Here is a 6,342-nt window from a genome sequence, read left to right on the forward strand (position 1 = left end):
GAAAACAAGAAATCGACTTTACATTCCTATACTGATAATGACAATGAAGGACAAGATGTTGAATAAGAGACAAATTTAAAAAAACATACAATCAAAAGCCAGTAAAAATGTATGACTTAACAATGAATTGTGTGGTAAATATATTAATTTTATATTTTAATTTATAGGTAATAGATAAACATTATCGATCTGCCCTTGAAGAAACTCCAACGTACGCTGGAAGGTTATCAAAACAAGAAATATTTAAAAATCATATGACGACTGTAGTGAACATTATTCAACTTCAGATTCTATAGATAAGCGTAATTATCATCGTCTGAGCAGGAGTAGTAACTAGTAAACTATGATTGTTTAGTAAACATTTTAAAGTTAAATTATCATATTATACCCAATATTATACTTCTTTTATAGGTAACAAAAGTAATAAATGGAACCAAAAAAATTAACGATATTAAAAATAATAAGAAAAAGTGGTAACCGTGTTCATCGATCCAGTAGAACAATTCCTATTAGAAAAAAATAAGAACCTTCAACTCCTAATGTCAGACTTCGAGATATACCAATTAGGTGAGTTTTTTTCTAACAATCTTTGAGTAAGTAGAATGGATTTTGTGGAATTTTAAAAACATACTATTATGAAATAGTTAGTTTTCTGTAACTGAATCGATTACCTGCATTAATATTAATACTATTGTATACGAATGATATTAATGCATGTTCATACTAATTACTACCTAATAATCTGTTAAATGGTTACATTTTAATAAACTTGTGTTATATTTTGTTGTCTACACTCTACGTATGGTTTTTTTGAACAAGTTATGAGCATTTTAAATTATACAATTTTATCAATTTTAATATACCTACTCATAACTTGTTTACAAAATTAAAGTGTGAAAAAAACGCTATGTGGGATACTGGGGTCTTAAATAATATTCTCGGCTTTTATTTTTATAACTGGTAAATTTACTATAATATTTCAAATAACTGAGTATACAGTTATACCTACATATTATCTTTATATATCTCAGTCCTAATGGTATAAAATTGTTTAAAGGTAACAGTTCAGTTGATTTATGCCCAAATGCATTTGCATTGCAGACAATTGTATTATTTTTTTATCACTAAGGATTTTGTGAATCTAGAACCAAATGCTAATACTGAAATAATTAAAAGCATTTGGAGAACTCTCAGATTAAAAATAGGTAGTTATAAGTGTCTAGATCCTAGTGTCTACAGTTGTTTACACCCGCATGTGTTGTTTCTGTCTGACACACGTGTTAGCAAATCTAATTACCGGATTCCTACTATAGTTTACTTATAATTAATATTAAAGCAAATTAACATACTATTAAACACTGCCCGAGTATAGTTTTTTTCCTATAATTATATTAAAACAAGTTATAATATGAATAAATCAATTATTCAAATACTTTTATCTTATAAACTTTATTAATTCTCTCATAAAAATAATACAAAAAATGTCAAAGTTCAACTAAAATTAAATATGGCAACCCTAGTAATTAATTTAATTTTAAAATGCATTTTTTTCGAGATTTTTTTCAATATTTAAATACCTACCCACTTCTTTGTCATTTATAAATATTATTTGTAAACATTTTCAAGAATAGATCCAAGTGATTGGTTTTTTGTACAAAATTCTAACAATCTCTTATTTTTCAGAACTACTAGTGATGAAGATGATCATAATATGTCTTAATATAAATCTACTTGGGACATGCCCACCCAGATCAAGTATTGATGTCGATCCTTTCTAAAACAGTGGTTCCCAACCTGGGGGGCGTATACACATCGCTGGGGAGGCAGAAGCAGTTATCACAAAGTAAAATTTTTATTTATCAAATTTTATTATATTTAAAATGAAGAGAAAAAATGAAAAATTAATAAAGACTGGTTATCGTTATAGAATATAGATTATAGAATATAGGGTCGTTAAAGTCGATAAAGTAATCGATAAAGATTACAAGTGTTTAGCCATAGTGCACCATGCCACATCGTCCGTAAATTAATCAGTACGATAAGAAAAAGCCAGGCGGAAAAACTATTAGATTATTTTAGACTCGATTTAGTTTTATTTATTCAACGAAAGTTGGAAATATACGCTAACAAGTACTTGTTAAGTGCTAACGTTTTCAGTACTAACGTAGACACATTGCCGGATACATTTCAAGAACAGGCAATCGAGCTGAAGAACGATTTACGCGCAAAAATTGATCTTAACAGTGGCAGCTCTTTGGAAGAGTTTTGGGTAAAATACCAACCCATTTATCCTGAAATTTCAAATGAAGCCTTACAAGTCCTTGTACAATTTTCATCGACTTATTTATGTGAATCTGGGTTCTCCAGCTTGGCCATTATAAAAACCAAACATAGAAATTGCTTGGATGTTGAATCTGACTTGAGGTGTTCGCTATCAAACATCGAGCCGAACTTTAAAAAATTGTCCAAAGAAAAGTGTTGTCAGCCTTCACATTAAATGTTAATTTTATTATACATTCTATTATTTATATTTTTTACTAATTTATTTAATTACTCACGTCAATTTATAATTCCACTATAATACTATATTATTTACAATTATTTATATTTTATAATTACTATCATCAATAAAAAAGTAGTCTTTCCAAATATTATATAGTTTATTTGTAAAATGTAAAATAAACAAAAAAATTATAATTTTTTCAATTTATATGTGGGGGGGGGGGGGGCACTATTGGCATATATTTGGCACTATTATTAATTATTATCATTATGCATTAGTTATTTGTTGTAATATTGTTTGGCGATTATTGTGAATAAGTATGACATTATATTATATTAAGACCAGTAAATTGTATTTTATTACAGAAAGCGATCTATTGTGGGCTAGTGAAACTGATCGTGATGAATGGGAAGAAGCCCAAAACCAATTGAAGAATTCCATTTTTCCTGAATCTGACCATTTACGATGTTGAATGTTTATACCCAATGGAAGCATAATTGAGGTATACTATTAGAAATATTATTTTGTTATAGGTACTACAGAAAATTTATATTAAAATATGTTTTTACAGTTATTCAGCATCATGGTGTAAGAAACATTTCATTAACTTAAAAGCTATGCGCAAAATTTGTGAAGGGAGACAACAACTTAAAGAAATGGATCAACAGAAAATAAAAATTATACTCTGTTTTGCGGTTTGGGACATTATTCGTAAATGTAAATATTCAGACAATTAGTGATTCAAAATTATTATGTTTATTATTTTTATAAATTGTGCATTGTATTTATTTGGGAAATTTGTTAATATTCTATAGCTTACTGATCAATTATTTAAGTATCTACTTACCAATAAAATGTCCCAGGATCATATAGAACTATTTTTTAATGTCATAAGAGCTCGAGGTGGTTGGTATGTGACCCTGTATACAAAAATAGTAAAAATTCAAAAAAGTCAAGATCTTATAATACCAGAAAGTTATGTCATAACTGTTTGTCAAATGACAAAACTCTTATATCATCGTCAAGTATTATATTACATTTTAGAAATAGGTGAAAATGATTTTTCATAAAATTAAGCACGGTTTTGAGTCGCCCAAGTCATAAAAAATTTATTTAATCAGTTATATTGTCATTTATTTGATTCTGAAGAAAACCGCATACCAATACTAATAAAAACTATATAATTATATTTTATAAGAATCAGAAACTTTCACGAAACCAAAAAAATTAATATAAATATAATAGGAAAAAACAAATGTAAACTTTTAACAATATTGGCCATACTAAAAAATGTTTAAAATTTAGTTTGTGTTAAATTTACTTATAATAATAAAAATTACATGTTATTATGTGCTATAATTTAACAGTAAAAAATATTTATGTACCTCTGTCTACCATGATTAAATACATCTTATTTGTGTTTCTAAATTAATTACTATGCAATGTATTAATATCAAAATTATACCACACTTCATACTATTTATGAAACTGCAATATGAATTACTATTTACTATTGTAATAAATCCCTATGGACATTAATAACTATAGTAATATTACAAACACGTTTAAAACAAAATGTGTAGTTAATAATTTAAAATTAATTAACATTTAACATACCACAGGTGTAATATTATCATAATTCAGCCCTATCCATTGACTATGGACCATGATTAAAGATATATAGGTTGCACATAAACTACAGCAGTAACTGCTAAGGTGGTATACAAAATGACTATTGCAATAATTAATGTGTAGCGCTCCAAGTAGTTATTTCATATAATGTTATAAATGTTCTATCCAAACAATTTTATCAGTAATGATAATGTACCTATCTATTAAATATATTTATATGAATATTAATATATATTTTTTTATAAAACAAATGTAGGTAAATCTGTTTAAGTTATTGCTCGGCCAAAAAAAGACTACACAATTAAATACTGTTGTATCTGCATAATGATAGTCAACAAACACATCATCCAAGTTATTAGTTTTATAGTTCTCTCTGACTCTCTGAGAAATATTTTCTGGTTCATTAATAGTATCTTTTAAATCTTGCATTGAAATTATTGGTGGTGTGTCTCAAAGATAGAAAACATCATAATAATCTTAAAATATTTTATATTTTTATAAAAATAAAATCCATCTCTGAACCATCAAGTATACAAAAAATCTTTTGCATAAATCATTTAACCATGTTATTGCTTGATTCAATAACTAGAATAAATCATAATACATTTATAAAAGGTAAGAATGTTAATATAAATAAATAATACACATAGTAATATTTTTGTTAAATCATAATTCAATTGTTGAGATTTTTTATATCCATCATCCAACACAAAAACAATACAGCACTTAACTTTTTCAGTGAGGAGTAACTGAGTAAATAAACAGTTATGTTTTAATTTTGCTTTATGCAAACACTATTTTAATAAGAAATACATTGCTCATAATATAAATTATACTTATATTTCTACTTACATAAACATACAACACAGACAACACAATTAGAAAAAACCTCTAGCACTTTGCTTTTTTTTTATTATTCCTTCATTCTGATATTTTATGTTTCACTCATTAAATATGTTGTTTATCATATAAGTCAATTTTATGGTTTCATCAAAATCGTTTTTAAAAAAATTAGCGTTTTCGAAATATTTTAATTCTGTTTGAGCATTTAGAGCTAATTAAATCCTTGAGAAATTGTTTTTTACATTATTCTTGATAAATACTATTTCACTTAGTAAAAGGGCTGGAAAATGTAATGCAAGGTTCCTAATAATCTTCATTAATGGAGGTTTTAAAATATTAAAGATACATAGACACGATTTTTTTTTTATATGCATTTAAAGTTCCAATTTTGACAAAATACATAAAAAATTTCAAAACTATTTTTCAGTTGGAAATTCATAAAAGCTTTTTTTCCATAGCTTATCTACATTAGACATTTTAATAGAAAATATTTACCGGAAAGTAACGATAATTTTTATGAGCGTTTGAATTTAATGTTTACGATATTGGATATTTACCGGTAAATGAACAAGTTTTTATTTATCGATTTTTGATATTTTGTTGTATTTTCAAAACGAATAACCGCAGATTCTTGAAATGTTCACCAAATGTTTATAATCATAGCATTTTCTATACATGGTAACATTTTCAAACTATTTTGACTTTTTTAAGCTATTTATAGTCATGAAAAATTTTTCAATAGTTTTGTAAATTATTTTTCAGTTGAAAATTTATAAAAGTTTAGGCATCGTTTAATATCTAACATTAGACAATTTAATAGAAAGTTTCCCAATAAGTTTTCTTTCTCCGTCAAAAAGAAAGTTCACCGGAAAGTTATGCTAGGTACCTATTTATAGACATGAGATTTTCAATTTTCACTTTTCTTTTTTACTTATAAATTTGATTATTTATACAAGTAAGCGCATTATAAGATATTACCTATCACACCCAATCAAAACTTTTCTTTACGATACAGTCATCGGCAAATTGTATAAAAAATTCTAAAAATAGATATTATACGAGAAAATTGTTACATCAGCTGCATAGTGATGTACGTACAATGCCATGCAATAATGTAATATTTTTAACGTTAAGCAGAAGTATTTAATTCATCATTTATAAATCAATAAAACAAACTATTTCCTGCAAATTGTGTATATATAGTTCGATATTATATTATTGTACTATTATTTATCAATAACATTTAAAACATAAAACACGGTGCAGTTGAGACCGAGGGACCCATAATTCGGTTCAGACAGGGGCCCACCGGGAAAAATCCGATTTCCGCCCAAAAAGAACTCGCCCAAACATTGTTTTTATCA

At 26.4% G+C, this 6,342-nt stretch overlaps 3 long non-coding RNA genes across 3 annotated transcripts in view; 2 read left to right on the forward strand and 1 right to left on the reverse strand.

Annotated features, from left to right (window-relative positions):
• Positions 1-3,375, forward strand: part of LOC107883430 — a 6,744-nt gene extending 3,369 nt beyond the window's left edge. Inside the window, exons 2-3 of the long non-coding RNA XR_003839631.1 lie at positions 2,869-3,005; positions 3,075-3,375. This is a non-coding gene — a long non-coding RNA (uncharacterized LOC107883430). The remainder of the gene's footprint in view (positions 1-2,868; positions 3,006-3,074) is intronic.
• The window catches only part of LOC103307712, a 300,213-nt gene that overhangs the window by 9,960 nt on the left and 283,911 nt on the right, over positions 1-6,342 (reverse strand). The window lies entirely within an intron of this gene.
• On the forward strand, positions 8-1,840 carry LOC107883432. Its single transcript, XR_001679289.2, has 4 exons — positions 8-109; positions 168-336; positions 412-567; positions 1,684-1,840. It is a non-coding gene; the product is annotated as an uncharacterized LOC107883432 (long non-coding RNA).

Source organism: Acyrthosiphon pisum, chromosome A2 (genome assembly GCF_005508785.2).
Source record: "Acyrthosiphon pisum isolate AL4f chromosome A2, pea_aphid_22Mar2018_4r6ur, whole genome shotgun sequence".
Classification (NCBI taxonomy): Eukaryota; Metazoa; Arthropoda; class Insecta; order Hemiptera; family Aphididae; genus Acyrthosiphon; species Acyrthosiphon pisum.